Source organism: Pseudophryne corroboree, chromosome 3 (genome assembly GCF_028390025.1).
Source record: "Pseudophryne corroboree isolate aPseCor3 chromosome 3, aPseCor3.hap2, whole genome shotgun sequence".
NCBI lineage: Eukaryota > Metazoa > Chordata > Amphibia > Anura > Myobatrachidae > Pseudophryne > Pseudophryne corroboree.
In genome coordinates, this window is record NC_086446.1 from 168,459,131 (window position 1) to 168,482,620 (window position 23,490).

Consider the following 23,490-nt stretch of genomic DNA (forward strand, 5'->3'; position numbering starts at 1 on the left):
ATGTTAATTTTTAAACAAAAATATTCATGCTATCATAGTTATAATTTCCTGATTCAGAGTGCTCCCCACAATGGTTATCTTTTCTCTTTGTTGTATTTTGCAAAATACTTGTCCACAAACCCAAGGGAGTACCACTGACCATCACAATAACACACCTTAAAAGATTGTTTATATAGGTGTATACGTGATAAATTTAGAAGTTTCATTATAAGTGTCAGTTTTCTGGAAATTACTATCTTTATTCTACATAGATTCCTGTGCGGCTTTCTCAAACCGAAACTCCTTGATGATTCGTATTTCTCAGTCTATCTCATCTCTAATTGTCGATGCAAGAATCACGCCATTCACATGGACTGACCACTCTGGAGTCTATATTTTATTGGATATATATAGAATCCTGCGCGGAGAGTGCAAGTGGCATCTTAATGATTCCATTTTACAACACCCGTCCACTCAAACAGAAATTAGACTGGCCGTATGTGTCATGAATCTGCATTCTCCATCGCATCACTACTGTGGAACTACAGGTTCCAGCAGTTCCAGTTCCGTTCCATTTTCCAGTTCCAGGTTCCAGCCTTGGACAACACGTCACATTCTGTGAACAGGCGTCTCCTGTTTGCAGTCCTCTGTCTGCTGAGATACCCCTGTGTATTGGACCTGTGGAACTACAGGTCCCAGCAGTTCCAGTTCCGTTCCAGTTTCCAGTTCCAGGTTCCAGTCTTCAGTTCTTTGTTTCCAGCAATCTCCTATTTCTGGCATCTCCAAGTTGTTTCCCTGTTCCAGTGTTCCTGTGGAACTACAAGTAGCAGCAACCACTCCAGCTCTCCTGCGAGTCACATTCAGTGTGCAAGTTCCTGTGTTCCAGTCTCCAGTCTTCATTGTTCCAGTTTGCTACAAACTCTAGCCACAGTCTGCTACACCAATCTGCAGTAAGAGACTTTCCTCAGGTGTCTTCTCAGTTCTCAGCCTCTTCACCTAATTACCAGCATTCCACACTGTGCATTGCCTTTAGCACTTAACATCTTGCTGTGTTAGGACTGTCTCCTGCTAGGGCCTTGCTTGGCTTAAAGACGTATGTTTCTATAGAGACTGTGTGCTTTGATGGCTATTCGTTATATACCAGAGTTTTGTTTGCTGCATCTGATTTCATTATTGTCTTATCATTTATATCAAGTTTCAAGTTCATCTTCATTGCTTATTTGTTACCAGTGACTTTTGAAATATTCATTTATCGGATTAAGTTATTATTCATTGTTCCTGTCATCGGTTATCCCTGTGTGATAATAAATATCAAGCGCACATGCGCAGAACTTTTTGTCCGTTTCCCAGTCTCCTCTATCACTCCTACACTGACCCACTAGTGCCCCCTCCGGGGACATACTAAATCAGAATCCTGACAGTTTGTCCAAGGCCCATGGACCCGGATGGTGGTCAGAGTGTGGGGTCAGGGTCACTCCAGAGTTCAGTGTCACGACTCAATGATCAAGAGTCAAGAATCAATGGACCTAACCCGGTTCCAGCCGTCGGTCCAAAGACTCCACTGGTCCAGCCAGCCCGAGTAGCAGTGGCTCCAATGATGGGCTACCTCCTTCGGTTCCAGCCGATTCCAGCATCCTCGGATCAAATCCGGTCCTAGCTGTCAGTCCGAGGACTCCTCCGGTTCCAGCCGGTTCAAGTTTTTCTGGACCCAATCCGGTCCCATCCGTCTGTCCAGATCAGCCTCCTTCGGTTCCAGCCGATTCCAGCATCCTCGGATCAAATACGGTCCTATCCGTCAGTCTGAGGACTCCTCCGGTTCCAGCTGGTTCAAGCTTTTCTGGACCCAATCCGGTCCCATCCGTCTGTCCAGATCAGCCGCTTTCGGTTACAGCCGATTCCAGTTCCTCCGAACCCGGTGTGGTTCTCTCCAGTGTGTCAAGTAATGAACTCCTGTCAGTCAGTTTTGGAGATGACGTCCTCTCTCCATCCTAGAATATTTCAAGTTGATTCTACTCTCAAGTGTCCTACATTGTCTTCTGAGACTTCAATTGACATTCAGCCTTCCAAATTCCAGCGTGGGTGTTCGGTGCCCACCCATAAAAGGGGGGGTACTGTCATGAATCTGCATTCTCCATCGCATCACTACTGTGGAACTACAGGTTCCAGCAGTTCCAGTTCCGTTCCAGTTTCCAAGTCCAGGTTCCAGCCTTGGACAACACGTCACATTCTGTGAACAGGCGTCTCCTGTTTGCAGTCCTCTGTCTGCTGAGATACCCCTGTGTATTGGACCTGTGGAACTACAGGTCCCAGCAGTTCCAGTTCCGTTCCAGTTTCCAGTTCCAGGTTCCAGTCTTCAGTTCTTTGTTTCCAGCAATCTCCTATTTCTGGCATCTCCAAGTTGTTTCCCTGTTCCAGTGTTCCTGTGGAACTACAAGTAGCAGCAACCACTCCAGCTCTCCTGCGAGTCACATTCAGTGTGCAAGTTCCTGTGTTCCAGTCTCCAGTCTTCATTGTTCCAGTTTGCTACAAACTCTAGCCACAGTCTGCTACACCAATCTGCAGTAAGAGACTTTCCTCAGGTGTCTTCTCAGTTCTCAGCCTCTTCACCTAATTACCAGCATTCCACACTGTGCATTGCCTTTAGCACTTAACATCTTGCTGTGTTAGGACTGTCTCCTGCTAGGGCCTTGCTTGGCTTAAAGACGTATGTTTCTACAGAGACTGTGTGCTTTGATGGCTATTCGTTATATACCAGAGTTTTGTTTGCTGCATCTGATTTCATTATTGTCTTATCATTTATATCAAGTTTCAAGTTCATCTTCATTGCTTATTTGTTACCAGTGACTTTTGAAATATTCATTTATCGGATTAAGTTATTATTCATTGTTCCTGTCATCGGTTATCCCTGTGTGATAATAAATATCAAGCGCACATGCGCAGAACTTTTTGTCCATTTCCCAGTCTCCTCTATCACTCCTACACTGACCCACTAGTGCCCCCTCCGGGGACATACTAAATCAGAATCCTGACAGTATGACAAACATTTTAGGAAAATTCCTTCCTTAATATATCTCCTGGGATCATATTGGAAGCACAGAAGGCCACTCTGAGGGGTCACTTAATAGCTAAATCCGCTGCGATTAAAAGAAAGGCCACACAGGAAATCTCCTCCATTGAAACTCAAATTGCTTCCTTAACTGTACAGTATAGACAGGCTCCTTGTGCCGCTTTATGGTCGCAGATAGATAGACTCAAAGGTCAATTAAACACCTTGTTGTCTAACCGAGCGGCTACTTTTCTACAGAAATTACGTCAACGTTTTTATGACAAAACCGATAAAGTAGACACTGTCCTGGCAAATAAATTGAGGAGTAAACAGGCGAAAGGTATGATTAATAAACTGTATTTAGACAAATTTAAATCTTATACCTATGACCACAAGTTTATGGTGGATGAGTTTAAAGAATACTATATCATGCATTATAATTTGTCAGACCCGAACCTGTCCTCACCTGCTAGAGCCGAGGAACTGCATTCCTACTTGTCATCAGTTCCTTTACCAGGCTTTTCCAAATACCAGCTTTTAGCATTGAATGGATCAATTTCAGTAGAGACGTCAGCAGCAATTAGGTTAATTAGGTCCTCAGCAGCCCCAGGTCCTGATGGGCTCACTGCCCAGTACTATAAATCTTCTCCCAGAACTAGCACCGCATCTGACTTCTCTTTTTAATAACATTCTGGAGGGGCCACCACCCAGGCTGGTATTTTGGTAATTCAGAAGCCCGACAGAGATCCCTTACTTTGCCAAAACTACAGACCAATATATTTGCTTAATGTGGACCTCAAAATCTACGCTAAGATTTTGGCCTCTAGTCCTGCCCCGTCATTTTATTCCTGGACGTCAAGCATCAGACAACACCAGAAGGACTATTGACATAATTAATTCTATTCACAAACAGAAAGTGCCAGCCATCGTAATGGCTCTGGATGCAAAGAAGGCATTTGACCACAGTTCTTGGTCTTTCACCTTCAAAGTGCTCCGTAAAATGGAGTTCTCTTGAAAATTCTATGACGGTATTTCGGCACTGTACTTATCACCGATGGCAAGAGTTTTGGTTAATCAAATTACATCCTCGAGCTTTGGAATTGCTAATGGTACCAGACAGGGCTGCCCTCTCTCACCCCTGATTTTTGCTCTTGTGATGGAACCCTTGGCAGCAAGGATTCATTGCAACCCGGCCATTTCAGGGGTAAGAGTTGGCTCCATGGAGCATACAATAGCTTTATATGTGGATGACGTCTTAATTACTCTTTCCAATCCTGTATAGGCTTTACAGCCACTCCTCTCTTTATTCTTTATATTCAGGATACAAAATTAATGCAAGTAAGAGGGAGGTACTTAATTTCTACCTACCAGCTCCCACCAAATTACTTTTAGAAACATAATTTCCCTTTAACTGGCACAAAAAAAAGATAAAATACTTGAGAGTTTTTTTGACATGTAGCCTTCATCAGCTTTTTCAGCCCAACTTTTCGCATATTTTAGAGCAAATTAAATCTGACCTTCAAGCCTGGTCATCTCACTATATCTCATGGATTGGCAGAATGAACTCCATAAAGATGAATGCACTTCCTCGACGCTTATAACTTTATCAAACTTTATAAATATATATACCTCCCTGTTTTCAAATTTTAAACTTCTCACTTTATTTGGAATGGCAAACGTACTAGGGTCAGGCTGAAAATACTACAGTGTCCAACACAGCGGACTGGGCATTCCTGACTTTAAAAGATACCATTTGGCATCTCAACTGGCTCAGTGTGTACAATGGTGTAACTGATGCAAAGAAAGTCTGGATTAATATCGAAGCTACTGAATTGGGCCTCTCCACAGCCTCCTCCCTTCTCTGGTTATCCAGAGAGACTCACCCGTGATCGGTGAAAGTCCATCCAATTGTCTCCCTATCATTATCTATCTGGGATTTTGTCAATAGGAAACATAAACTGGCCCCCACCCCATCTACATTTATTCCCTTATTTCATAATCCTGATTCCCCTCTCTCCCCCCGCGATGGAAAAGACTTCCTTTCCTCACTGGAACAAAAAAAAAAAACATTCTATTTCTTAATGATATTATACTAGAGACCTTACCTTTCCCCAGTTTTCCCAGATTCAGAAGAGGTCAGAACTCCCATCCAACGATTTTTTCCATTTTCTACAGATTAGACGCCTTCATTCGACAAGGGGTAGCCAGTTGGTTAATAGGCCCCTTACTATTTTTGAAACTCTTTGCTTGAGACATTCCTCAACCAAAGGTCTAATTTCTGATTGTACGCTAAGTGGTGCAGCCCCTACTGTTCAAGATCCCCATGAAGTAGCCTGGGAAAGGGATTTAGGCATTACCTTAGGCCCTGAAGAATGGGAAGAGGTCTGGGGGAATGCCACCTCCAACTCAATTTGTGTTAGAGTAAAAGAAAATATCTATAAAATTCTGTATAGATGGTACTACGTACCTTGTCTTTTATGTGTAATGTACCCTAATACCACGGAATAGTGCTGAAGGGGTTGTCGAGGGGAGGGCACTATATTTGGTGGTCCTGTCTGAAAATAACCGCATTATGGAAGGAAATTCTAACTCTTATTTCACAGATTCTCGAGACCTTTACCCCCTTGACCCTAATTTTTTTCTACTCCCATTGGGTTTCCCGGAATTAAGTAGACATAAAAATAAACTGATGTGGCACATTATTTCTGCAACAACATGCCAAATAGCTCTAGATTGGAAGAAACCCGCTGCACCATCCTTGCAAACAGTCCTCTCTCGTATATGGTACATTCATAAAATGGAATACATGACAAGCTTACTTAATCACTCTGCCACCTCATTTAACAAAGTGTGGGGTCCTTGGTTAACTTTCCAAAATGTTTCGTCACCATTCTATTAATACTTCCCAGACCTAACATTCCTTTTTTGCTGCATCCCCCCTGAGGTCCTGCCCCAAGGGTCCTCTTCTCTTTCTTTTTCTTCTTTCTACTGTTTTCTCTTTTTCCACTATGGACTTACGACTGTCTCAGTCACGGAACTCCTCCTCATCTTTCCTTTTCGATAAAAATGGACCACTCCATATTTGTTACTGCCAAACATTTTGTTATTCACCATATTGTTTGTAATTGTATTGTGGTAATCTGTTTTTTTCTGTTTATGGTAATACAGTATGATGTGACCAATCCAATAAAACGTTCATTAAAAAAAATAAAAAATAGTACTTTTCTTGTAAATAAATTAAGATTTTTTTCTACTATAAACCTATCCATGTTTATCATTTCAGAAAAGGACAATCCCTTTATGAGTACATTTTGGTAATGTTCATTTAGAATTATTTCGCATAAATTGATCATCTTCATGGTGTCTTCAGGGGTTACCTTCTAAAGTAGTTGTACTTCCACTGAGGATTTCCTCCCCAGTCTCCTCTTTCTCTCTTTTTTTCTGTTTCTTGTTATTGAGTCCCCTTCTTGTTCTTTTCGGGGCACTGGTTCTAAATATCCACTCGGGCCTACCCCTAAAAAATGCTGCCTTCTCTGGGCATTTCTTATGTAGTAATCGGACATCTCACTTTCAGATGTTTCTACCTCTGATATAGAATATCCTTTCTCCTTTGTTGAATTTCTGTATGATCTTTTAAGGTTCCACCTGAAGACTGTACCATTTAGATAGTCGTTCTTATCTCTTAAGAATTTCTCTTGTTTCTATGATATTTTTCTCAGCTGTTTCAACCTCATTCTATATTTAAAATATGTTTTTTGAAATTGCTCCAAACACTTATATTGTTAACATTTTTCTCCGATAATTGACATTTCTTGCGTATATCGTTTCATTTTGTTATCATCGTGTTTGATAAGTACATTAATGAGATTTTTAGAGCATTCCAATAATGCATCTTCCCATTCCTTTTTTAGTGTTTATAACAACAGAAAAGTCGGCTAGACATTGTGCGTTAGACCACTGGGTGTTAATTTATTATTCTGGTAATTATCAAACATCGCTCTATTAAAAAATACCTTGGATTGCTGCATTAGTAAATGTTTCAGTATCAGCAGGTCGCTGGACCAATGTGCTTCGCCTTCCCTTGGGATATTTCCAAAAGTGCTTGTTTGGGTGTTGTGCCATCTTTCTTGCCTACTATTCAGATCCTGACATAAATTAAATGTAGCCATATTCGGGATAATAGTGGTTCGGGTTAGTGGTATAGATAACAGTCATTATATATCTATCTTGATAAGCATTTGTCCCTACTGTGCTGGGATTGTAAAAGAACACTCGTAAAGCACTTGTGATTATAAGTACATACAAGAAACACCCCTATTTATCACCCTCTAATATTTTATTTCATTACGATTTTATTGATTTTCACGTTTTATCACTATTTTCAAATTTACTAACAGTCACAATGATTATGGCACTGTTCATAGGGGGTCATTCTGACCCGATCGCTCACTGCAGTTTATCGCAGCACAGCAATCGGGTCGGAATTGCGCATGCAACGGCACCGGCGCATGCCGGAACGGCCGTAGGCCGTCGTTCAGGAGCAATCGCCTCTGCCTGATTGACAGGCAGAGGCGGTCGCAGTGCGGGAGGGGGTGCGGTCCGGCCAACGCAGGCGTGGCTGGACCATTGGGGTGGGGCGGACAGTGGCGGCTGCGTGACGTCTCACGCAGCCGCTGTGGCCAGTGGCAGCGACGATCAACTCCCGGCCAGCCGCAGGAGCTGCGCTAGGCGGGAGTTACTCCACAAATACAAAAGCATCGCCGCTGTGCGATGCTTTTGTATTTGTGTGTGTGTGTGTGTGTGTGTGTGTGTGTGGGGGGGGGGGGCGGACTGACATGCGGGGCGGACTAGCTCTGTGCTGGGCGTCCCCCCGCATGTCAGGGAAGATGATCGTAGCTGTGCTAAATTTAGCACAGCTACGATCAACTCGGAATGACCCCCATAATCAGGTTTATGAATAAAATAATAAATAGACTAATTATTATTATATATGGTACTCACATCTGGTAAATATGGATACAACACGTTATAAGTAAATCCCTAATCGGAAAAGTAATGGTTTATAAAAGATGTTAAACATGAAAAAAATAGAAACTGATTATTATGCAGAAATAGGGTAAAAATTATAACCCTATAATTGATGAGTTTAGTAAATAATGATTTCACTTATTAATACACACCACTTTTTGATTCAACACGCGTCATGTAATTAAATTCACATAATTTATTTAAATGTGAGCAAGCAATGTATTAACACTGTTACATATAGTTTTTAAAAGCACTAAATAGGCAGTACAGATGGTGTAATGGTTAGCATTACTGCCTCACAGAGCTGAGGTCATGGGTTCAATTCCCACTATGTCCCTAACTGTGTGTAGAGTTTGTATATTCTCCCTGTACTTGCGTGGGTTTTCTTTGGGTACTCTAGTTTCCTCCCACAATTCAAAAATATATGGGTAGGTTAATTGGTTCCCAAAAACAAAAAAATTAACCCTAATGTGTTAGTGTGTGCATGTGGTAGGGAATATAGACTGTAAACTCCACTAGGGCAGGGACTGATGTGAATGGCCAAATATTCTCTCTGTAAAGCGATGCGGAATATGTGTGAGCTATATAAATAACTGGTAATAAATAAATAAGAGAATAGTCACTCATTAGTACTAAACACTAGATCATTAATGAATTAGATTTATATCTTTACACTTCTATTATCTTTATGAACAAGAGTGGATGAGAACACTACATGGAGGAATCCATGACATGGTTAATAGATATGGATTATTTTTAACTCTGAACAGACATGGATTATTATTAACTGTGAAAACTGTGGAAATTATATATGCATAAAATAACACACTGGCAATTTAAATAAAATAACACAATAAATAGGCTTGAATATGAAGGATGGGAACAGGTTATTATAATTGACACTAAATATTTTTATGCATGTGAATTGTAATAAAACACAATAGATGGAGAGAACATCTCCATGATAGGATATTTCAGCTCCATGATTATAAGTGTGAGTAACCCCGGCACAGGCTAAAGGATAATACACAATGTTATTTAAACTGAAAAACTAAACACACAATAGGATCCATGATTGACAGATCCTTCTGCCAATTGGAAACCAACACAGGAGATATAAATCAGCGGAAGTAACGGCTCGGGTTAGAGCACTAAGGAAGCCAATGGTGAAACGGCCGTGGGCTGCTTCCCGGCTGTTACCTATAAAACTGTGAACCTTTATGTGCATAAATGAGATAATTACATTCATCCTACAGTATATAATATATTGCTTTAAACACAGGTGCAACCTCTGTGTGTCCGGTGCCGGCAGCAGCTATTCCACCTAAGCCGCATGACGGAGACGGAGACTGAAGCCCACAGCACATGTTAGCTACAGTCCTCACACAAGCCGCACTGGTTAAAGACTGCTTGCGGTGGGGAGAAATACCATATGGGAGGGGTATCCAGTCTCTAGGTCGACAAGACTTAGGTCGACAGTGTATAGATCGACCACTACTAGTCAACAGTAACTAGGTCGACAGGGTTTCTAGGTCGATATGTTCTAGGTCAAAAGGTCAACATGAGTTTTTCACAATGTTGTTTTCTTTTTTTGAACTTTTTCATACTTTACGATCCACGTGGACTACAATTGGGAACACCATGCTCACGAGCCATGTGAGGGGACGCGGTGCACTAATTGGGGTTTCCAGTCACTGTACTGCAAAAACAACACAAAAAAGATACAAAAACTCATGTCGACCTTTTGACCTGTCGACCTAGACAATGTCAACCTAGAATCCCTGTTGACCTAGTTACTGTCGACCAATAGTGGTCGACCTAGACACTGTCGAACTAAGTTTGGTCGACCTTTAATACCACACCCACGGGAGTGATGGTGCATGCCGCTGAATAGAGGCAGTTTTGTGAATATTAAAAGCCAATATTTGCTGCTTCACTATAGCCATGGGCCCTCATTCCGAGTTGATCGCTCGCAAGGCGATTTTAGCAGAGTTACACACGCTAAGCCGCCGCCTACTGGGAGTGAATCTTAGCTTCTTAAAATTGCGACCGATGTATTCGCAATATTGCGATTACTAACTACTTAGCAGTTTCAGAGTAGCTCCAGACTTACTCTGCCTGTGCGATCATTTCAGTGCTTGTCGTTCCTGGTTGACGTCACAAACACACCCAGCGTTCGCCCAGGCACTCCCACCGTTTCTCCGGCCACTCCTGCGTTTTTCCCGGAAACGGGAGCGTTTTCAGCCACACGCCCCTGAAACGCCGTGTTTCCGCCCAGTAACACCCATTTCCTGTCAATCACATTACGATCGCCGGAGCGAAGAAAAAGCCGTGAGTAAAAATACTATCTTCATTGTTAAATTACTTGGCGCAGTCGCAGTGCGAATATTGCGCATGCGTACTAAGCGGAATTTTACTGCGATGCGATGAAATATACCGAGCGAACGACTCGGAATGAGGGCCATAATCTGTTGCCTCTCACGGATGGAGAGACATTCAAAGCCCCTTAATAAATATTATACTAAGGGGTCTGAAACCTCCGCAAAGATGGTGGTAACAAACAATGGAGGCATATAAACTCCCAGACACTTATGATGACTATAAGCCATGACATTGATGTGGTGCTATATTCCAAAAATTATAAAGTGATGTACATTTTGAGTGGCCTGAATTAAAACACACTGAAACATACTGGTTTAATATACAAGTAAATGATTGGCATAATAATATGATCTAAATATACACGTGAATGAATGGCCAAATAATATTGTCCTAATAAGGCCTCCAGTGAGGGTTTATGGAAAATATTACATCAGCACACTATGTTTTAAGGTAGCGAAGAAGTGTCATACAATTGTGGATTTTGGGAAAAAAAAGGTGCACTGTTCTCCTAAAAAGAAATATAATTCTTACTGACACTGACACACCACAGTGAAACTTATATTCCTGATTAAGAATTAATATATGTTTACTTTAATTCAATCTAAAGTGTGCAATTATATAAGTAATCATTTGAAACACAGACGCTGTATAAAATGCACATCCCTTCTCAATAACATCATAATAGAACACCATATTAAAAACAGCAACATAGGGGTAAATTTACTAAGATGGGAGTTCTATTTAAGATGGGATGTTGCCCATAGCAACCAATCAGATTCCGTGTATTATCTTCTAGAAGGTGCTAGGTAAATGAGAAGTAGAATCTGATTGGTTGCCATGTTAACTAGAACGCCCATCTTCGTAAATCTACCCCATAGGGGTATATTCAATTGATGTCGGATCCTTTCCGACGGAAAGGATCCAACAGCTCAGTATTCAATGAGCGAAATCCGACAGGATTTGGCGGCTCCCGACAATGCCAATCCAACTTTTTTTAAAGTCGGATTGACATTGTCGGTAACGGGGCTAAAACCTGTCAGATTTGGCCACGCTTCCGACAAAACACGTGACTCCACGGCTATTCCGGCGATCCATGTGTTTTCCAACTTGTCGGGTCGGAAAATAAAAGCAGGGGGATTGAATAGGTCGGATTAGTTTCCGACCTAAAAAAGTCTTTCAGACAAGATGGCAGTTTCCGACTACAATTGAATACACTAGATAGTATTAAAACAACGGGCAAATTGTTGCAATATGAAAAGATTGATGAGTAGGATGATACAAGTGTAGCAGAAAGAAGCACAGACTGTACAGGCAATATAGCCATAATAAATACAATATGGTTCACAAAGAAGAAAAACAGCATGAACGGAAGTTCTAGTTTTATTAATAATGTAGTAATATTCTATTGAACAAGATATAAATTATGGGATGCAGTTAAAATGCTGGCTTTCGGGATCCCAGCGTTCAGGATACCGACGTCGAAATCCCGACAGCCGACAATGCCAAAAGCTGGAATCCCAGTGCACCAGGGCTATTCACAACATCCATAGAGTGGGAATAGAGCCCACTCAACCAGAGCATGGCAAGCGTAGCGAGCCCGCAGGGGGAGTCTCATCACTCACCCCACTGCCGGCATTCTGGCAGGCACAATGCCACTGTCGGGATATTGACAGCCGGCATCCCGTCTGATGGTAAAACATATGTAATCCATAATATATATATATATATATATATATAATATATACACACACATATATACAAAGAAAAGGGCACTCCATAGTGCATGAATCCATTTTAAATATATATATATATATATATATATATATATATATATTACATCAGCTTTACACACAAGTGTCGAGAAAACGTACCGAAGCGGTAAAGCTGATGTAATAAATATTTTTTTTTTAAAAATGGACTATGGAGCGCCCATTTCTTTGTTTTTAGATTTTTAAAAAACCATCTGTGGATATTGGTGTTTAAAAGGAACAGCTGATCATATAGATTAAAGTGCAAGGAGACTACGGATTTCCCTTTGCTAGAGAGAACAGCCTACCTTTCTTTTAACCACTGGGACTTGTAGTTCCATGGAGTGATTTGTGAGATGGACTGATTTTTCCGCATGAACTGTGATCTAATACATATCTATATCTTGGAAAAAGCAAATAAGATCAGAGCGACCATAGGTGGTAAAATACTTTAAGAGACTAAGAAAAATTCTTATAAAACAATGAGTTTATTTACAACGAACGTTTGAGACAATTGAACATATGAAATATAAAAACATAGAAAGAGAGGGCAACATGCATAAAATGCTGTTTTTAAAAAAAAAAAACGGTTGCAAAAAATTTTTTTCAAAAAACTTTCCATAGGACATATAAAAGACAGCAATAAAAAATAGTGCTAAAAATACATGTATTTAAAAATGAGAAGCTCTAGAGACAATTATATGTCTAAAGTTATGTATAGAGATATAAATAGATAAAAAGTTCCATATAAAGAAAAAGCAGCTTAACTGAGGATTTCAACAGTAGCAGGAATCACCCAACGCGTTTCGTCTGGTCTGACTTCATCAAGGGGTAATGAGCCAAGTGGGACACATCATCTATATATACCCATATGGATGTGGAAGTGGTTAGTGACATCACTTCCTGTAATTAATTGATATTTAGAAAGCAGGATTCAAAATCACATATTGATTAAAACTAATAGTGAGGGAGGCATTAGATGTATTAAAGCGCTTGGTTTGCGCTTGTAAAATGTGCAGGGAGTCTTTAAAAAACTTCAAAGTCTGTTAAGATCGTTATTTCCGGTAAAAAGACGCTAATCGCGTCATTTCCGCCCCACCTCCGGTGTCCGCGGCTTCTTTCTGCGCATGCGCCGGCTGATATACAGGAAAGTGCGGCGGCCATCTTTTTAGAGTCCATACGGCGAGACAGTTGTTTGTAATGGAAGCGTGTGCCGGCGGCCATCTTTTCATAGAAATTATTCATTCAGTTAGATGGGTGAGGCATGTTCCCATTGTCTCCACACCGGAAAACCGCACATGTAAAAAAGGATAAGAGCGGAATCAGTGCTTATATATAGTACAGTAGTTATGTGTATTCCATACTGTATATAAAAGATCTTCAGAGTTCTATGTACTAAATATGTTGCTGTGTGTGGTTCATATCCTGGATCTGATAGATATATACACACAGTGCAAATCATATGAGAATGACACCCCTATAGAATTGTAACAGGGGATTTGATTTGAGATACAGTGGTTAAACATAGAGTTAATATATTGGGGAGTGTGTGTGGCAATCAATATCATGTTTGTACTAATTATACATAGGTGGATAACGTCCTATATAAAGGAGTGATTTTAATTGGTCAGAATATAGAAATGGAAATAGCACGCCCCTGATCCAGTTATTGTTACAGCACCCGGTCTTCTTGGGAAGTTACCTTACCCAGTACTGGCCGGGCCAACACTGCTTGGCTTCCAAGATCAGACGGATTTGGGCATATCCAGTGTGGTATGACTGTAATATAGGATCTGGGCGATGGAAGAGAGGATACAGAGGTTGGGGAGACACCGCCCCGCATAACAATATGCACTTAGCTAGGAGCAAGTAAATAAGTGATGGCAAGAAAAAAGTATTGGGAATGGCAGGCTTACGTTCATAAAAAAGGAGCTATTTCGTAGCCTTCATTCAGTCCGTCTGGATGAAGAGATTTAATTTCATGTATCCAGAACATCTCTCTCCTTGATAGAAGATTGGAGAGGTCCCCTCCTCTTTCTCCAAGTGTCACTAGTTCTAGACCTTTGAACGTGAGTTCTTCTGGATTGGAGCCGTGGGATTGTAAGAAATGTCTGGAAACGGCATGTGTTTGGACTCTGTTCTTAATATTTCTTACATGCTCCTGTATACGGATTTTCAGTGGCCTCTTGGTCTTGCCGATATACTTCATCTTGCAGGGACATTCCAGGAGATATATTACTGAGGATGTATTGCAGTTGATAAAATGCTTAATCTTGTACTCCTTGGTTTCACCTGTGTTCTTGAATGTCTTTCTATTTGGATTCACGTACTTGCAGATGTTGCAATGACCACATTTGAAGCATCCCACACATTTCGGTAGTGTACCCTTGGGAGTTTCATGGGTCCTTAGCATACTTGGCGCAAGGAGGTCCTTTAGATTCTGAGATTTCTTGAACACCACATGAGGCTCGGTTGGTAAGTAGTCCTTAAGGATGGGGTACATTAGCAGTATATTCCAGTGTGATTTGAGTGTTTGTTTGATCAGGTTGTCATGTCTACTGTAAGTGGTAATGAATCTTACGGTATCTTTATTGTTCTCCTTGGGTTTGTATTCCATAAGTTTATTTCTCTCCAAAGTTTTTGCTTTAGTGTTGGCTGCTGCTACAATGTGTTCAGGGTATCCCTTTTCTTTGAACCTCTCCGTGTAGACAGACAGTTGGGCATCACGATCCTCCGTTTTCTTGCAGTTTCGTGCAATCCTGGTGAATTGTGAGAGGGGAATATTGTTCTTCCATCGTTTAAACCCCTCATTGTTTTATAAGAATTTTTCTTAGTCTCTTAAAGTATTTTACCACCTATGGTCGCTCTGATCTTATTTGCTTTTTCCAATTTTTACCCATCCTGCACACGTACAAGTGCAGGTTTTACTTAAGATCTAGCAGACGCCCCATAAAGAAAGGGGAGTGGCATATAGGGACTAGGTATTCCACTGGGGTTTAATATACGTACTGTGAAAAATTACTGTCTACTGCATTTTTGGCGCTGTTAGCTCACCCTATACACATATATCTCTATCTATCTATCTATCTATCTATCTATCTATCTATCTATCTATCTATCTATCTGTCTATCTATCTATCTATATCTATATCTATCATCCATAATGGTTATTGGGGACAGATTAGTACGATGGGGTATAGACGGGTCCAAAGGAGCCAGTGCACTTTAATTTTCTTCAACTGGGTGTGCTGGCTCCTCTCTATGCCTCCTCCTACAGGTCCGTTTAGAAAAAAGTGCCCTCAGGAGAGGATGCACACTATGCAAGCTCCATAGTTTTTCTTCAATTTCTTTTAAAGTTTTCAGTATGCTGTTTGGGCAACAGCATACCTGCACCGTGGGAGTTAGGGGGGGGGGGGGGGTCACCGGCCTCTTGAGGTGCAGCAGAGCCGTTTCCCTGCTGCAGGACCACCATCCTGAGGGTCTGCTTGTTTAGCGGGGCATGGCGCCTTGGCTGTCGCAGCCGCAGCATGCCGCACACCGCTAACGCTACCGCCGCAGCATGCCGCATACCCCTAGCGCTATCAGAGGGTGATCATCAGGGTTGAGTACACACCGGGGACCCCACTAGGAAGGTACCCCGGTTCACTGTGTGGCTGAAGCGCGGGCGAGGTGTACGGGTCCGTCCTGGGGGGGATCCGCTGTAGCCCCTGGGTGAGACTGGCAAAAATGCATTGTACCAAGAATTTATGTGAGGCTACAAACATAGGGAGACATGGCCAGTGTAAATATAAAGCAGTAGCTCCGGCGCCATGGCGGGGGGCGGAGCTACATGAGAGCGGGCTCAACAGGATTTTGGTGCCTTCCTCTGCATAGCAGCAGCCTCAACAGCTCCTCCATAACAGTCCCTGGATAACTGATACCGGGTGTAGAGAGGGAGAGCTGCTATAGGTGGTCATTCCGAGATGTTCGCTTGTTGCCGATTTTCGCTATGCTGCGATTTGTTGCTAAATGCGCATGCGCATGGTACGCAGGGTGCATGCGCTTAGTTATTTAACTAAAAACTTAGCAGTTTTGCTATTGTTCGTGCGTCGCTTTTCAGTCGCAATGCTGATCGGTGAGTGATTGACAGGAAAGGGGTGTTTCTGGGTGGTAACTGAGCGTTTTCCGGGAGTGTGTTAAAAAACGCAGGCATGTCAGGTAAAACCGTGGGAGTGGCTGGGGAAATGGGGAAGTGGCTGGCCGAACGCAGGGCGTGTTTGTGACGTCAAACCAGGAACTAAACGGACTGAGCTGATCGCAATCTGTGTGTAGGTCTGGAGCTACTCAGAAACTGCAAGAAAATATTTAGTAGCAATTCTGCTACTCTTTCGTTCGCTATTCTGCTAAGCTAAGATACACTCCCAGAGGGCGGCGGCCTAGCGTTTGCAATGCTGCTAAAAGCAGCTAGCGAGCAAACAACTCGGAATGAGGGCCATAGTGTGCACAAGTAACATCCCTCTGAGGGATTTTTCATAATACAGTCTCACTGTTGTTTACATATAAAACGCTGACAGCCTCACTGGGGCTGTGCAGCGCTGGGTGCGCTGGTGTCCTCTCTCCTGTGTCTCCTCTCACATGCAATAGGGAAGGCTTGTATTGTATTTCAGGCTGTGTTGTATGTGTATTGTACCTGTTTTTCTTATTCAGTATGGCAAAACAGAAATTCTGCAGTGTTTGTAATGCTAGATTCTCTCCCAGTTATTCTGGCTCAATATCATGTGAGCAGTGTAGTCAGTCATCTCAGAATGCTGATATCAATGTGGGGGAGAGTCCAGAGCCCTCCTGGTTGGGGGCTATCAAAACTATGATGTCTGATATGTCATCTCAACTCATTGCAAATGCCAATAAGTCTCAGGAACTGCAACAAGCAGTGGCAAGTCTAACTGCTAAACATTCCTCCCTGTCTGCTACAGGGGCACAAAAACATGCTCTACCTGCACTCCTATCAGATACTGATGATGATATACAGGATGATGGGGATGATGCGGACCCCATAACTGGGGATTCCACCCATACCCAGGGTATTGAACCACTCAAATTGGCTATTCGGGATGTGTTAAAGCTCCCCCTGGAGGATGCTAATACTCAGCAGTCATTTTTCCTCCCACAAGCCAAACTGACAGTCACATTTCCTGATTCCAAGGAATTGGATGACTTATTTAAAATAGCCTGGAAAAATCCAGATAAAAAATATCAGGTGTCCAGACGGTTTCTGTATACATTCCCCTTAGCCCATGAAGACAGAAAACTCTGGGAAGAATCTCCAGCAGTGGAGGTCTTTCTAAAAAGGCGGTACCTCCTGCTTCGGGCTCCTTTACGGTAAAGGACCCGGCAGATAGGAAAATTGAGGCACTCTAAAATCTACCTACACTGCTGCTCAAAGACCGGTCATTGCGGGTTGCTGGATGACACATACAAATCATTCCTGGGCTACTCAAATTCAGGAAGGTCTTTCAGGTGATATGACCTTAGTTACTACTGTAACTTTTCTAAAACACATTCAGGACATGGCAAGAGTCCTCTGTGACACCCTTAAAGAGATTGGCAATATTAATGCTAGGACCTCTGCTATGGCTGTGTCAGCGCACAGAGCCATATGGTTGCATCAGTGGATTGCTGACGCCAAATGTAATGTGGAATCTCTTCCCTTCACAGGTGAACGGCTCTTTGGAGGTGAATTGGATGCATGGATCTCCAAAGCTACTGCTGGGAAATCCACGTTTCTCCCTTCAGGAGCTCCACCTGCTAGACGTACCTACTTGGGACCGTCTACTCAGTCCTTCCGGTCCTCTAGATTTTGATCTAGGGGGCCAGGGGGGCCTCCAACGCAGCTAGAGGTACCAGAGGTAAGCCATAGAAACCAGCCATTGCCGTATCTCAGGATCAAAGCACATGTTCGGCTTCAGCAAAGACTTCAGCATGATTGTGCCCCCCCATCCTGAGGGGATCTCGTAGTGGAAGCTCGGTTACATCACTACAGCCACATCTGGGACGGTTCTCCTCCCCAACAATTTTTCAAATCAGGCTTACCAGCTTTGGAAAATATGCAAGGTACACTGCTACTGGCCATGAACAAGTTGGTCCAGTCCCAGGTCATTGTTCCAGTACCCTTCAAGGACAAGGTTACTACTCCAGTATGTTCATTGTACCAAAACCAGACGGGTCGGTGAGACCCATTCTGAATCTCAAGTCCTTGAATCCTTACCTGAAGGTTTTCAAATTCAAGATGGAATCTTTGAGAGCGGTGATCACAGGCCTGAAGCCACAGGAATTCCTTGTGTCCCTGGATATCAAGGATGCTTACCTCCATATCCCAATTTGGCCTCCTCATCAGGCTTATCTGTGATTCACCTTACTGAATGATCACTACCAGTTTCAGGCGTTACCCTTCAGCCTGTCTGCAGCTCTGAGGGTGTTTATGAAGGTGATGGCGGAGATGATGTTTTAGCTCAGGGTCCAAGGGGTCAACGTAATTCCCTACCTGGACGATCTCCTGATAAAAGCGAGTTCCAGGGAGCTTCTACTGCTCCATATAGATCGCACTATCCAACTTCTGTCTCGCCGCGGGTGGATCCTCAATCTGCAGAAGTCCCACCTGGAACCGTTTCAGCAGCTCCTGTTTCTGGGGATTCTACTGGATACTGTAGCACAGAAAGTGTTCTTCCCAGAGGACAAAGTGAGGTCACTTCAAGAAATGGTTCGCATGGTTCTCTGACCTGCTCGTGTATCCATTCACCTTTGCATAAAATTGTTAGGAAAGATATTGGCCTCGTACGAGGCGATACAGTTCGGGATGTTTCATGCCAGACCTTTCCAATTGGACATCCTGAACAAGTGGTCTGGTTCACATCTTCAGATATACCGGATGATTCGGCTGTCGCCCCAGGCCAGGATTTCACTACTGTGGTGGCTACAGTTGGCACTTTGGGATTCAGGATTAGATCCTCCACATGACGGATGCAAGTCTGAGAGGATGGGAAGCTGTCACCGAGGGGACGCAGTTCCAGGGCAGGTGGTTTGCCCCAGAGGCCCTACTTCTGATCACCATTCTGGAACTTCAGACTATCTACATTGCTCTGATTCAGGCATCCCCTCTACTCCGGGATCAGGCGATCCAGGTGCAGTCGGACAACGCCACGGCGGTGGCGTACATCAATCGACATGGAGGGAAAAAAAGCAGGGCCTGCATGTGAGAAGTGTCAACAATACTCCTCTGGGCAGAAAGAAATGCAAGAGCACTGTCCACGATCTTCATTCCAGGAGTGGACAACTGGGAAGCGGACTTCCTGAGTTGCCACAACCTCAACAGATCATCGACAGGTGAGGATGCCCACAGATCAACTTGATGGCCTCTAGTCTCAACAAGAAGCTTTGCTGCTATTGCTCACATACCAGGGACCCTCAGGCGAGTGCAGTGGATGTGCTGACATCGCCTTTGCCTTACCAGCTGGTCTACCTGTTTCCTCCGATACCGCTGATCCCAAGGGTGCTCAAGCGGATCAGGCATCAAAGAGTGAGAAATATACAAAAATGTGTAATGCGCTTGATGTATAAATATTAAGATTTGAATTGTCAAAAAGTATATACACAGGTGTCTGCTTGTACCTAATTTCAACACACATGGAACTTGCTAGTATATTTAAATAAAAACAATTTATTAACACATACAATTAAAACCAATATATATATGAAAGCTCAGGCACACTACTAGAACATTCAAATTTCTTTGCCACTTTAATAGTTGGAATTGAAACAGTGTAGCTTGTATACTGCCACACAGACCTGTCGGGTCCATTGAGTCAATAAACAGATTGCAACAGTTACTACAGCCTTTGAAGAGAAATTGTAGCTCCAGTCCTCTATGCTACTGGCGTCCCAGTGCAGAGGAAGTGCTGCTGGTTATAATTACCCGACCTGCGGGAATGTTCAGTCTTGCAGCGCAGGAGTCACAGGAGTATCTTCACAGCGTCCACCGCCGGCACTATCACGGTGCAGATGTTACTGTCCTGGCGGGCGGGTACGGACGCTCCGGAGGTTTGCTAACCTGGCGTACCGGTAAGGAAGCTCCAAGGCTGGTTCCAAATTGACCGCTAAATGCGGATTCAACAGACAGCAATCTGTATATGTGCGGGCTGAGCAAGGGGATGACGTCAACGCGTTTCGTCCCGTCACAGCTCGGGACTTCCTCAAGACGATGGGGCTCACTCTGTCATGGCCCATATTTAACTCCCCATAAGGTCCGCCTCCGTAATAATTAGAGGCACCAGTGTGCATACATAATTAATTAATTTGACACCTACTGAAAAACTAAACAAGTTCCATATGTATACTATAAAGCCATCTCATAGATTAATACTGCTAAATACAGATATAATAATTATAATAAAATTACAAACAGATAATAGAAAAATATAAATTAATAAGAGAATTTCTCTTTATAAGAGTTATTGTAAAATTATTATTCATATTTATATTTAGATTATATTATTCAAATGCCTATACCACCTGTCCAGATTGATAGCTAACTAAATAAAACCAATCAGTTGAGATATACACTCTAATACTAATAATCCAGATGTATATAGTAAAACATTATTATGAATAACATTCTTAGTGTAAACATAAGGATAACGTTGATACTACAGTAAAAAGAACAGACACCTTTCAATTGAATCTTAACCCCCTAATAGTGGTTGACCCCTTAACCACATCTAGTTCACTGAGCAGCACAAATTAATCTATACATGTATAATCAATAGCCTCATTGAGCCCCTTGGGGTTAAGAGTATCTAGTTTAAAGATCCATGCAGATTCACCAATACATAACCGTCGAAATCTGTTTCCTCCTCTCCTTGTTTGACAAAACTGTTCGACTACTGTTACAGATAAACCTTTAGGGTCCCCTAAATATATGGGCCATGACAGAGTGAGCCCCATCGTCTTGAGGAAGTCCCGAGCTGTGACTGGACGAAACGCGTTGACGTCATCCCCTTGCTCAGCCCGCACACATACAGATTGCTGTCTGTTGAATCCGCATTTAGCGGTCAGTTTGGAACCAGCCTTGGAGCTTCCTTACCGGTACGCCAGGTTAGCAAACCTTCGGAGCGTCCGTACCCGCCCGCCAGGACAGTAACATCTGCACCGTGATAGTGCCGGCGGTGGACGCTGTGAAGATACTCCTGTGACTCCTGCGCTGCAAGACTGAACATTCCCGCAGGTCGGGTAATTATAACCAGCAGCACTTCCTCTGCACTGGGACGCCAGTAGCATAGAGGACTGGAGCTACAATTTCTCTTCAAAGGCTGTAGTAACTGTTGCAATCTGTTTATTGATTCAATAGACCCGACAGGTCTGTGTGGCAGTATACAAGCTACACTGTTTTAATTCCAACTATAAAGTGGCAAAGAAATTTGAATGTTCTAGTAGTGTGTCTGAGCTTTCATATATATATTGGTTTTAATTGTATGTGTTAATAAATTGTTTTTATTTAAATATACTAGCAAGTTCCATGTGTGTTGAAATTAGGTACAAGCAGACACCTGTGTATATACTTTTTGACAATTCAAATCTTAATATTTATACATCAAGCGCATTACACATTTTTGTATATTTCTTGTTTCTTCTTTTTTGGGGGGAATTGGCTAACCCTCAGTGTTTGCAGCTGATGTATATATAATTAATTTATTTATAACTATTTGCGCCAGGAGTTGGAGTGGTTAAACACTCTAAATAAATAAATCAAAGAGTGAGAGCAATCTTGATAGCCCTGGATTGGCCCCGAAGATAGTGCTACACGGCTCTTCTGGCAATGTCCGTAGAGGACCCTTGGACTCTACCTCTAAGAAGGGATCTTCTTCAACAAGGACCGTTCATCTACCCGGACTTACGGCGGCTTCGTTTGACAGCATGGAAGTTGAGCGGAACATCCTAGCTCACAAAGGGCTTTTCAAAAAGGTCATTGCCACTATGGTGCGAGCCAGAAATCCTGTGACGTCAAACCACTATCATCATATCCGGCGGAGATATGTCTCTTGGTGTGAGGAACGCACATATCCCTCTGCAGAATTCCACTTGGGAAGGTTTCTACGTTTCCTGCAGGCTGGAGTGGATAAAGGCTTACATCTGGGATCTATTAAGGTCCAGATTTCAGCACTTTCCATATTCTTCCAGAAGAAGTTGGCTCTCTTGCCGGAAGTTCAGACCTTCTTGCATGGGGTGCTTCCAATACAAACTCCATTTGTTCCGCCTACGGCACCTTAGGATCTGGATGTAGTGTTACGCTTTCTACAGTCCTCCTGGTTTGAACCTCTGATGACGGTAGAAGATAAGTACCTCACATGGAAAATGGTGATGTTACTGGCCCTGGCTTCTGCTAGGTGTGTCTCAGAATTGGGGGCCTTGTCACGCAAAAGTCTGTACTTGGTCTTTTACTAGTACAGAACTAGACAGCAGTTCCTGCCGAAGGTGGTCTCCACGTTTCACTTGACTCAGCCTATTGTTATTCCATCAAGTTCTGGCACTTCTGCTCCTCCTCCTCCTCCTCCTCCGGAGGCATTGGATGCAGTGCGAGCCTTGAAAATCTATGTCAAGAGGATGGCTCGGATCAGAAAGACGGATTCCTTGTTCGTGCTGTATGATGCGCAGAAAAAGTGTTGCCCTGCTTCAAAGCAGTCCATTGATCATTGGATTAGGCTTACTATCCAACAGGCCTATGCATCGGCAGCCTTACCTGTTCCACAGTCTCTGAAAGCCCACTCTACCAGATCGGTGGGCTCTTCCTGGGTGGCTGCCCATGGAGTCTCAGCCCTAAAACTATGCCGAGCTGCTACCTGGTCGGGGAAGAACACCTTTGTGAAGTTCTACAAGTTTGATACCCTGACCAAAGAGGATACCCAGTTTGGGTAGGCGGTGCTGCAGATGTCTCCGCACATTCCTGCCCGTTCTGGAAGCTTTGGGACATCACCATCGTATTAATCTGTCCCCAATATCCCTTATGGATGCTAGAGAAAATAGTATTTTAAATATCTACCGGCAAATCCTTTTCTCGTAGTCCATAAGGGATATTGGGCGCCCGCCTCTGTGCAGTGACTTTCTGCAGGTTCTCTGTTATGTGTTCCTGTTCAGCTGTTGATGTTAATGTTGCCAGGCATTGTTGGCTAGGTTATATGTTGGTGTGCTGGTGTGTAAATCTCACCACTTTTTTTGTTGTTATGTTCCTTCTCTCAAGTATGTCATTCTCCTTCGGGTACTGTTTTACCTATAACTGAC

General features: G+C 42.9%; 1 protein-coding gene and 1 pseudogene across 1 annotated transcript in view; both read right to left on the reverse strand.

Moving 5' to 3' along the window:
- Positions 1 to 23,490, reverse strand: part of RTN4RL2 (reticulon 4 receptor like 2) — a 299,342-nt gene that overhangs the window by 180,386 nt on the left and 95,466 nt on the right. The window lies entirely within an intron of this gene.
- LOC134898099 (5S ribosomal RNA) lies at positions 13,853 to 13,970 on the reverse strand (annotated as a pseudogene).